This window comes from Electrona antarctica (assembly GCF_951216825.1).
Source record: "Electrona antarctica genome assembly, chromosome: 3".
In the NCBI taxonomy this organism is placed as follows: Eukaryota; Metazoa; Chordata; class Actinopteri; order Myctophiformes; family Myctophidae; genus Electrona; species Electrona antarctica.
Genome location: NC_136808.1, coordinates 52,958,206 through 52,970,353, shown reverse-complemented (window position 1 = coordinate 52,970,353; position 12,148 = coordinate 52,958,206).

Below are 12,148 nucleotides of genomic sequence, written 5' to 3'. Positions count from 1 at the left end.
GTAGAACGCCACAACGGTAAGGCCTTCCGGTCTGATCTTCGGATATGTTATAGAGCTCCCCGAGACGCACGCGTGGAACTGTAGTACGTCCTCGGGCGACCTTTCTAGGGGACATGGCGCGCGCGAACGTTCCACTACACCGAGTGGCGCGCTACGAGCTTGTAGATCTGCTATTTAAAACCTTTGCTTCTGTAGAACGCCACAACGGTAAGGCCTTCCGGTCTGATCTTCGGATATGTTATAGAGCTCCCCAAGACGCACGCGTGGAACTGTAGTACGTCCTCGGGCGACCTTTCTAGTCGACATGGCGCGCGCGAACGTTCCACTACACCGAGTGGCGCGCTACGAGCTTGTAGATCTGCTATTTAAAACCTTTGCTTCTGTAGAACGCCACAACGGTAAGGCCTTCCGGTCTGATCTTCGGATATGTTATAGAGCTCCCCGAGACGCACGTGTGGAACTGTAGTACGTCCTCGGGCAACCTTCCCTAGGAGGCGGGGTCTCGTTTCACTTTTTCAGCCAGGATGCTGTTAAAGTCTATGGGTCTGTGAGCTGTCCGATGCACAGAGCCAAAGTGAAGGACGTTTTGTACGACTGTCGGAGGCGTACATCCAAGAGACCAAACCGTTCGTCCTGGCTAGCTCTCCGACATATCAGCGCGGCACTTGGTGCAGCGCTGTGAGCTTGTAGGTCTGCTATTTTTCAATAGCTAAAGTATAACATAATGCCTAAAACATCATGTTTCTATGTCAGTGGTTCTCAATATTTCATGTCAAGGACCCCAAAAATGTTATGAAATTGGCCGCCGACCCCCCCATCTGCACATTTTCACGGTTTTTCAATAGCTAAAGTACAACATAATGCTTAGTTATGTAGCCCTCCCATCAGCCTTACTCACATTAATTATCAGGTTAATGAAAAGCATGGGAGGAGCAATACCAACATTCTCGTTGTCTAGGTTCTCACTAGGGTGACCAAAAAGAGACCTCAGGTAGCCACAGAGACATAACATGTAGCTATACTGTAACTTGAAAAACACTAACACTATAAGGTACTATTAGCTCTTGAGCCCCCACCCTGAACACAATCAGAGAATAAACCAAATTATAAATTCACAGACCACAGTACTTTAACTATATTGGTGTTTTTATTCACCCACCAAATCAATTAAAATGCAATGCTCTTATTATGGCACAGTCAGTGGTCAGTTAATTTCCTTACTTACAGTCTGTCTGTACTCTGTGATATGAACCAATGATTCCCGAATCCCGGTCCAACGTGTCCTCCTCAACTGGCATGCACGTGCGTGCGTGTGCTGCGTGTGGTCTCCTGCACACAGTGAACCAGTTTGTAGTAGTCCCGAAATTGCGGTAAAACAAGCGTTCAGAAAGTGTCACTTAAACTCACTTCGGCAAAACTTGTCCTCAGTTGCAAGTCATACAGCACTAAACTGTCTTCTTTCAAGTGTCAATATATATAGACAAGCTAGGCTAAACCATAGCCAAACAATGACTCAAACTGGTTCACTGTTTTCTCCATCCATGTCCACGTTCTTCTGTTCCCCGTTGCTTCTTTTAACACGCATGTCACGTTTCTCTCATAAACACAGTCTTTTTCTCTATGCGTTCATCATGTAGCTCAAACTGAAGCTCTCTCCACATTTTTACATTACGTTCTCCAGCTGTTTACCTTCTCTCTCTCTCTCTCTCTCTCTCTCTCCCACTCCCACCTCTCTTCTTAAGGCACAGTACACACACATCTCCACATAATGGAAAAATAATAAATACCTCCCAGTTTCAAAGAAATAAGTTGACAAAGTTATAGAAAATAACAAACGTCAAAGACTAAAGGCTTTAAACAATGACATTAATTAATATAATTATTCAGGGGCACTACAGTTAAAACACCAAACACCAACCTCTCAGACAGCAGCGCAGCGCACTAACCCTCTTAAAGCACATTATACAAATAACGTTTTATTATTTTATTATTATTATTATTATTATTACAATTGGGTCACAGGGTGCCACGAAAACACATTAACCACAGTGTGATGCTAAAGATTTGATTGATTGAAATATTTATTAACAGTTTGCAGAATTACAGTACATTTCAAGGACAAACTCAATACAAAGACTGTTAACTGTGAGTGGACGACCCAATTAAGCATCACACTTGTTTACAAGAGGGTCCACCTTGTTCAATTCATCAAAACATTTAGAGATGTACAAATAGACACTTCTATATAGCCAAAGAACAGAATCACGTTTAATCACAGGGATGACCCGTACCTGTCACTTTCTGCTGCCTCTCGGGACTCCATGTGTGTCACGAAAACATATAATCCAGGGCATTAATCTCCTCCAAAAACATAAACAACTTAAAAAAGCCAAAATCGCAACAGAGTCAGCTATTCATTCACTGTTTCACAGACCTTGATGTGATTCTTAGCTGTGAATAAGTAAAGTAAACAGATGAACGAGACGACACGATACGACACAACACACACACGCACACAACACACACACACACACGCACACAACACACACACACACACACACACACACACACACACACACACACACACACACACACACACACACAGGAAGTCAGAGAAACGAGAGTCAAATAAAATACAGTCAAATGGCAGTGGATTTCAGAACAGCGCCACAGCCCATCTGTGGCCAGATATAGATATTACATGGCCAGTGAGCGGAGAGGCCCTCCTCTCCTCTCCTCCACAAAAGTGAAAACAGACAAAACAAACCTTTAAAACATGTTCCCTAAGCCTATTCTTCGCAAACGAGACATTTTATTGATATTTAGAGCGTGTAGAATCCAATGGCGTCAGTCTGGGCTCTCCACGCCGTTTACAAAGGTCAATGGTCAGCAAAAAGGCTGCCTCTTCTCTCCTTCCTCTCCTCTCCTTTCTCCCCTCTCTCCACAGAAGTGAAAACAGACAAAACACACCTTTAAAACATGTTCCCTAACCCTATTCTTCGCAAACGAGACATTTTATTCATATTTAGAGTGTCCCGAATTCAATGGGGCCGGTCTCGACTTTCCAGGACGTTTGCAAAGGTCAATGGTCAGCAAAAAGACTGCAACGGTGACCCTTTGGGCCAAATTCTTTAAAAAACGGGGTGATATATATTTTTAAAAATATGTAAGAACCTCCAATATCCATATTCAGGACATGTCGAATCCAATGGAACCGGTCTCAAATTTCCACGACGTTTGCAAAGGTCAAAGGTCAGCCGAAAGACTGCCACGGTGACCTTTGGGCCAAATGCCTTAAAAATTAAGTGATAGATATTTTTTAAAATATGTAACACCCCCGAATATCCATATTCAGGCCATGGCGAATAAAATGGCGTTGGTTTCGATTTTGTGGGACTCTTACAAGTGTCCGATAAAGGGAACTACACTGCAATGCTAGGCCTCGGGTCAGATTTGAGGTTCCCGAGGTCGCAGAAAAAAACTCAGACCATCATGACGATCGGCTCATCGCCGCGATCGCAGAGGTGTTCGGCCCATCCCGAACAGACTTACGATCGTCGGCGTAGGCACGCGTGAACGTAAAAACTTTGCTTCACTGGAACGCCACGACGGTGAGGCCTTCCGGGCTGATTTTCGGATATGTTATAGAGCTCCCGGAGACGCACGCGTGGATCTATAGAACGTCCTCGGGTGACCTTTCTAGGAGGCGCGGTCTCGTTTCACTTTTTCAGCCAGGACGCTGTTAGAGTCTATGGGTCTATGACATGTCTGCATGCACAGAGCCAAAGTGAAGGACGTTTTGTACGACTGTCGGAGGCGTACGTCCGAGACACCGAACCGTTCGTCTCAGCTGGCTCTCCGACATATCCGAACGTCGGACCGTGATGTTTTATCGTTGGCGCGTTGTCGCGCGTCAAAGTCGGCAATTTGTAGGCGTTCGTTCAAGGCTACCGCCGCGACCGTATGTCCGTTTGGCCCGAAACCTATACGGCTGCGATCGGGGCCGCGACCCGGCCGTGGTGATGGTCTCGGATTTGTTCTGCGACTTTCGCGTCAAAGTCGCAAATTTCGAGGCCTTCGTGCAGGGCTACTGTCGCGACCGTATGTCCGTTTGGCCCAAACCCTATACTGCTGCGATCGGGGCCGCGACCCGGTTGCGGTGATGTTCTGCGAATTTCGCGACTTTTCTCGCTAACTTAGGCCTTACTTTGTGGGATCGGTTTATGCTAATGAAGGGCGTGGTTCCGGCTACTTTGTGGGTGTGGGCTATGCAAATTAGTGGGTGTCACTTATGCAAATTAGTGGGTGCTGCCCGCCTACTTTGTGGAAGCGGTACATGCAAATGAAGTGCGTGGTTCCGGCTACTTTGTGGGTGTGGTTTATGCAAATGAAGGGGTGTCGATTATGCAAATTAGTGGGTGTCGCCCCACCTACTTTGTGGGAGCGGTTTATGCTAATGAAGGGCGTGGTTCCGGCTACTTTGTGGGTGTGGGCTATGCAAATTAGTGGGTGTCGCTTATGCACATTAGTGGGTGTCGCCCGCCTACTTTGTGGGAGCGGTTTATGCAAATGAAGGGGCGTGGCATGCAAATGAAGGGGAGTGGTATGCAAATGAAGGGCGTGTTTCGGCTACTTTGTTGGATTGGTTTATGCAAATGAAGGGGCGTGGTATGCAAATGAAGGGGCATGGTTCCGGCTACTTTGTGGGATTAGTCTATGCAAATGAAGGGGAGTGGTATGCAAATGAAGGGGAGTGGTATGCAAATGAAGGGCGTGTTTCGGCTACTTTGTTGGATTGGTTTATGCAAATGAAGGGGCGTGGTATGCAAATGAAGGGGAGTGGTATGCAAATGAAGGGGAGTGGTATGCAAATGAAGGGGCATGGTATGCAAATGAAGGGGAGTGGTATGCAAATGAAGGGCATGTTTCTGCTACTCTGTGGGATTGGTTTATGCAAATGAAGGTGCGTGGTATGCAAATGAAGGGGAGTGGTATGCAAATAAAGGGGCATGGTTCCGGCTACTTTGTGGGATTAGTTTATGCAAATGAAGGTGCGTGGTATGCAAGTGAAGGGGAGTGGTATGCAAATGAAGGGGAGTGGTATGCAAATGAAGGGGAGTGGTATGCAAATGAAGGGGCATGGTTCCGGCTACTTTGTGGGATTAGTTTATGCAAATGAAGGGGTGTGGTATGCAAATGAAGGGGAGTGGTATGCAAATAAAGGTGCGTGGTATGCAAATTAAGGGGCATGGTATGCAAATGAAGGGGAGTGGTATGCAAATGAAGGGCATGTTTCTGCTACTCTGTGGGATTGGTTTATGCAAATGAAGGTGCGTGGTATGCAAATGAAGGGGCGTGGTTCCCGCTACTTTGTGGGAGTGGGTTATGCAAATTTGATGGGCGTGGTTTCGGCTACTTTGTGGGTGTGGGCTATGCAAATTTGTGGGTGTCGCTTATGCAAATTAGTGCGTGTCGCCCTCCTACTTTGTTGGAGCGGTTTATGCAAATGAAGGGCGTGGTTCCGGCTACTTTGTGGGTGTGGTATATGCAAAATAGTGGGTGTCGCTTATGCAAATTAGTGGGTGTCTCCAGCCTACTTTCTGGGAGCGGTTTATGCAAATGAAGGGGCGTGGTTCCCGCTACTTTGTGGGAGCGGGTTATGCAAATTTGATGGGCGTGGTTTCGGCTACTTTGTGGGTGTGGGCTATGCAAATTTGTGGGTGTCGCTTATGCAAATTAGTGCGTGTCGCCCTCCTACTTTGTTGGAGCGGTTTATGCAAATGAAGGGCGTGGTTCCGGCTACTTTGTGGGTGTGGTATATGCAAATTAGTGGGTGTCGCTTATGCAAATTAGTGGGTGTCTCCCGCCTACTTTCTGGGAGCGGTTTATGCAAATGAAGGGGCGTGGTTCCCGCTACTTTGTGGGAGCGGGTTATGCAAATTTGATGGGCGTGGTTTCGGCTACTTTGTGGGTGTGGGCTATGCAAATTTGTGGGTGTCGCTTATGCAAATTAGTGCGTGTCGCCCTCCTACTTTGTTGGAGCGGTTTATGCAAATGAAGGGCGTGGTTCCGGCTACTTTGTGGGTGTGGTATATGCAAATTAGTGGGTGTCGCTTATGCAAATTAGTGGGTGTCTCCCGCCTACTTTCTGGGAGCGGTTTATGCAAATGAAGGGCGTGGTTCTGGCTACTTTGTGGGTGTGGGCTATGCAAATTTGTGGGTGCTGCTCATGCAAATTAGTGCGTGTCGCCCGCCTACTTTGTGGGAGCGGTTTATGCAAATGAAGGGGCGTGGTTCCCGCTACTTTGTGGGAGTGGGTTATGCAAATTTGATGGGCGTGGTTTCGGCTACTTTGTGGGTGTGGGCTATGCAAATTTGTGGGTGTCGCTTATGCAAATTAGTGCGTGTCGCCCTCCTACTTTGTTGGAGCGGTTTATGCAAATGAAGGGCGTGGTTCCGGCTACTTTGTGGGTGTGGTATATGCAAATTAGTGGGTGTCGCTTATGCAAATTAGTGGGTGTCTCCAGCCTACTTTCTGGGAGCGGTTTATGCAAATGAAGGGGCGTGGTTCCCGCTACTTTGTGGGAGCGGGTTATGCAAATTTGATGGGCGTGGTTTCGGCTACTTTGTGGGTGTGGGCTATGCAAATTTGTGGGTGTCGCTTATGCAAATTAGTGCGTGTCGCCCTCCTACTTTGTTGGAGCGGTTTATGCAAATGAAGGGCGTGGTTCCGGCTACTTTGTGGGTGTGGTATATGCAAATTAGTGGGTGTCGCTTATGCAAATTAGTGCGTGTCGCCCGCCTACTTTGTGGGAGCGGTTTATGCAAATGAAGGGGCGTGGTTCCCGCTACTTTGTGGGAGTGGGTTATGCAAATTTGATGGGCGTGGTTTCGGCTACTTTGTGGGTGTGGGCTATGCAAATTTGTGGGTGTCGCTTATGCAAATTAGTGCGTGTCGCCCTCCTACTTTGTTGGAGCGGTTTATGCAAATGAAGGGCGTGGTTCCGGCTACTTTGTGGGTGTGGTATATGCAAAATAGTGGGTGTCGCTTATGCAAATTAGTGGGTGTCTCCAGCCTACTTTCTGGGAGCGGTTTATGCAAATGAAGGGGCGTGGTTCCCGCTACTTTGTGGGAGCGGGTTATGCAAATTTGATGGGCGTGGTTTCGGCTACTTTGTGGGTGTGGGCTATGCAAATTTGTGGGTGTCGCTTATGCAAATTAGTGCGTGTCGCCCGCCTACTTTGTGGGAGCGGTTTATGCAAATGAAGGGGCGTGGTTCCCGCTCCTTTGTGGGAGTGGGTTATGCAAATTTGATGGGTGTGGTTTCGGCTACTTTGTGGGTGTGGGCTATGCAAATTTGTGGGTGTCGCTTATGCAAATTAGTGCGTGTCGCCCGTCTACTTTGTGGGAGCGGTTTATGCAAATGAAGGGCGTGGCTCTGGCTACTTTGTGGGTGTGGGCTATGCAAATTTGTGGGTGCTGCTCATGCAAATTAGTGCGTGTCGCCCGCCTACTTTGTGGGAGTGGGTTATGCAAATTTGATGTGCGTGGTTGCGGCTACTTTGTGGGTGTGGGCTATGCAAATTTGTGGGTGTCGCTTATGCAAATTAGTGCGTGTCGCCCGCCTACTTTGTGGGAGTGGGTTATGCAAATTTGATGTGCGTGGTTGCGGCTACTTTGTGGGTGTGGGCTATGCAAATTTGTGGGTGTCGCTTATGCAAATTAGTGCGTGTCGCCCGCCTACTTTGTGGGAGTGGGTTATGCAAATTTGATGTGCGTGGTTGCGGCTACTTTGTGGGTGTGGGCTATGCAAATTTGTGGGTGTCGCTTATGCAAATTAGTGCGTGTCGCCCGCCTACTTTGTGGGAGTGGGTTATGCAAATTTGATGTGCGTGGTTGCGGCTACTTTGTGGGTGTGGGCTATGCAAATTTGTGGGTGTCGCTTATGCAAATTAGTGCGTGTCGCCCGCCTACTTTGTGGGAGCGGTTTATGCAAATGAAGGGCGTGGCTCTGGCTACTTTGTGGGTGTGGGCTATGCAAATTTGTGGGTGCTGCTCATGCAAATTAGTGCGTGTCGCCCGCCTACTTTGTGGGAGCGGTTTATGCAAATGAAGCGGCGTGGTTCCCGCTACTTTGTGGGAGTGGGTTATGCAAATTTGATGGGCGTGGTTTCGGCTACTTTGTGGGTGTGGGCTATGCAAATTTGTGGGTGTCGCTTATGCAAATTAGTGCGTGTCGCCCTCCTACTTTGCTGGAGCGGTTTATGCAAATGAAGGGCGTGGTTCCGGCTACTTTGTGGGTGTGGTATATGCAAATTAGTGGGTGTCGCTTATGCAAATTAGTGGGTGTCTCCCGCCTATTTTCTGGGAGCGGTTTATGCAAATGAAGGGGGGTGGTTCCCGCTACTTTGTGGGAGTGGGTTATGCAGATTTGATGGGCGTGGTTTCGGCTACTTTGTGGGTGTGGGCTATGCAAATTTGTGGGTGTCGCTTATGCAAATTAGTGCGTGTCGCCCGCCTACTTTGTGGGAGCGGTTTATGCAAATGAAGGGGCGTGGTTCCCGCCTACTTTGTGGGAGTGGGTTATGCAAATTTGATGGGCGTGGTTTCGGCTACTTGGGTGTGGGCTATGCAAATTTGTGGGTGTCGCTTATGCAAATTAGTGCGTGTCGCCCGCCTACTTTGTGGGAGCGGTTTATGCAAAGGGCGTGTTTCGGCGACTTTGTATGATTGGCTTATACAAATGAAGGGGCGTGGTATGCAAATGAAGGGGAGTGGTATGCAAATAAAGGGCGTGTTTCGGCTACTTTGTGGGATAGGCTTATGCAAATGTAGGGGAGTGGTATGCAAATGAAGGAAGTGGTTCCGGCTACTTTGTGGGTGTGGTATATGCAAATTAGTGGGTGTCGCTTATGCAAATTAGTGGGTGTCGCCCGCCTACTTTGTGGGAGCGGTTTATGCAAATGAAGGGGCTCCCTTCATTTGCATAAACCAATCCCACAAAGTAGCCGAAACCACGCCCATCAAATCTGCATAACCCACTCCCACAAAGTAGCGGGAACCACGCCCCTTCATTTGCATAAACTGCTCCCACAAAGTAGGCGGGCGACATGCACTAATTTGCATAAGCGACACCCACAAATTTGCATAGCCCACACCCACAAAGTAGCCAAAACCACGCCCATCAAATCTGCATAACCCACTCCCACAAAGTAGCGGGAACCACGCCCCTTCATTTGCATAAACTGCTCCCACAAAGTAGGCGGGCGACACGCACTAATTTGCATAAGCGACACCCACAAATTTGCATAGCCCACACCCACAAAGTAGCTGAAACCACGCCCATCAAATTTGCATAACCAACTCCCACAAAGTAGCGGGAACCACGCCCCTTCATTTGCATAAACCGCTCCCAGAAAGTAGGCGGGAGACACCCACTAATTTGCATAAGCGACACCCACAAATGTGCATATACCACACCCAAAGTAGCCGGAACCACACCCTTCATTTGCATAAACCGCTAATTTGCATAAGCGACACCCACAAATTTGCATAGCCCACACCAACAAAGTAGCCGAAACCACGCCCCTTCATTTGCATAAACTGCTCCCACAAAGTAGGCGGGCGACACGCACTAATTTGCATAAGCGACACCCACAAATTTGCATAGCCCACACCCACCAAAGTAGCCAAAACCACGCCCATCAAATCTGCATAACCCACTTCCACAAAGTAGCGGGAACCACGCCCCTTCATTTGCATAAACTGCTCCCACAAAGTAGGCGGGCGACACGCACTAATTTGCATAAGCGACACCCACAAATTTGCATAGCCCACACCCACAAAGTAGCTGAAACCACGGCCATCAAATTTGCATAACCAACTCCCACAAAGTAGCGGGAACCACGCCCCTTCATTTGCATAAACCGCTCCCAGAAAGTAGGCGGGAGACACCCACTAATTTGCATAAGCGACACCCAGAAATGTGCATATACCACACCCAAAGTAGCCGGAACCACACCCTTCATTTGCATAAACCGCTAATTTGCATAAGCGACACCCACAAATTTGCATAGCCCACACCAACAAAGTAGCCGAAACCACGCCCCTTCATTTGCATAAACTGCTCCCACAAAGTAGCCAAAACCACGCCCATCAAATCTGCATAACCCACTCCCACAAAGTAGCGGGAACCATGCCCCTTCATTTGCATAAACTGCTCCCACAAAGTAGGCGGGCGACACGCACTAATTTGCATAAGCGACACCCACAAATTTGCATAGCCCACACCCACAAAGTAGCCGAAACCACGCCCATCAAATTTGCATAACCAGCTCCCACAAAGTAGCGGGAACCACGCCCCTTCATTTGCATAAACCGCTCCCAGAAAGTAGGCGGGAGACACCCACTAATTTGCATAAGCGACACCCAGAAATGTGCATATACCACACCCAAAGTAGCCGGAACCACACCCTTCATTTGCATAAACCGCTAATTTGCATAAGCGACACCCACAAATTTGCATAGCCCACACCAACAAAGTAGCCGAAACCACGCCCCTTCATTTGCATAAACTGCTCCCACAAAGTAGGCGGGCGACACGCACTAATTTGCATAAGCGACACCCACAAATTTGCATAGCCCACACCCACAAAGTAGCCAAAACCACGCCCATCAAATCTGCATAACCCACTCCCACAAAGTAGCGGGAACCACGCCCCTTCATTTGCATAAACTGCTCCCACAAAGTAGGCGGGCGACACGCACTAATTTGCATAAGCGACACCCACAAATTTGCATAGCCCACACCCACAAAGTAGCCGAAACCACGCCCATCAAATTTGCATAACCCGCTCCCACAAAGTAGCGGGAACCACGCCCCTTCATTTGCATACCACGCCCCTTAATTTGCATACCACGTCCCTTAATTTGCATAAGCCAATCCCACACAGTAGCCGGAACCACGCCCCTTCATTTGCATAAGCCACTCCCACAAAGTAGGTGGGACGCAGCCCACTAATTTGCATAAGCAAAATGTGAGGTGTGTGTGTGTAGTAGTAGTAGTAGTAGTAGTAGTAGTAGTAGTAGAAGTAATACAACATACGAGATGATGCCTGATCTTCTGACATCCATAGTTGGTTGACTGGATGGCGTTGTCCTCACCTGGAGAGAAATGCCCCCGGAAATATGATCCATCCATCCATCCATCCATCCATCCATCCATCCATCCATCCATCCATCCATCCATCTATTTATTTATTTATTTATTTATTTATTTATTTATTTATTTATTCATTCATTCATTCATTCATTCATTCATTCATTCATTCATTCATTCATTCATTCATTCATTCATTCATTCATTCATTCATTCATTCATTCCCCCCGGAAATAAATAAATAAACAAGGATAATCATCCATCCATGTGTGACAATTGTTTGACACACATCATGTCATGTCATGTCATGTCATGACATGTCTGTCTTACTCTATAGCAAGAGGTGGGGGGGGGGGACCCGCCAAAGCACATTTTAGACAACAAAATCAATTGTAGATTTAGTTTGTGATGTGTTGAGCAGGGAGTAGACTATGGTGGACTGGATACAGCAGAATAGTTGTCAGTCCAGGTATTTCACACAGGTGATGACACTAAACTGGTTTATTTGGCAGCCAACTAATAGAGCATTGATTCAGTATTGACCATATTAAGCCAGGTCTCACGGCAGACAGCACTAATATGATAAACAAATGTGAACGGAGCACGTCAGATCTTCTACACAAAGCAAAATAAAAGGGAGCAGTGCACCACCCTGTGGCACCAACTGGCACTGCTGACTGTTACAAATTGACTAAAAAGAGAAAAGAGTGGATTATCTTGGATTATGTCCGCCAAAATACATTTCAATTGTACATTTAGTTGACTTATTAAAGTGTGATTTATTTTTGATTTATCCTTAGTCCTTGACTAAAAGGTAAAGAATGATTTATTTTGATTTATCCTCAATCCTCTGTCCGAGGTCACGAATCTTGACTTGTCACGAACCAGCGTGTCGTGGCACTGTAAGCGACTGCCAGAACCACTGAGCCACCGTGGAATACTCTGAGCCAAGGATTGAGGGGATATTTATCCTCTTGTTTTTTTTGCAG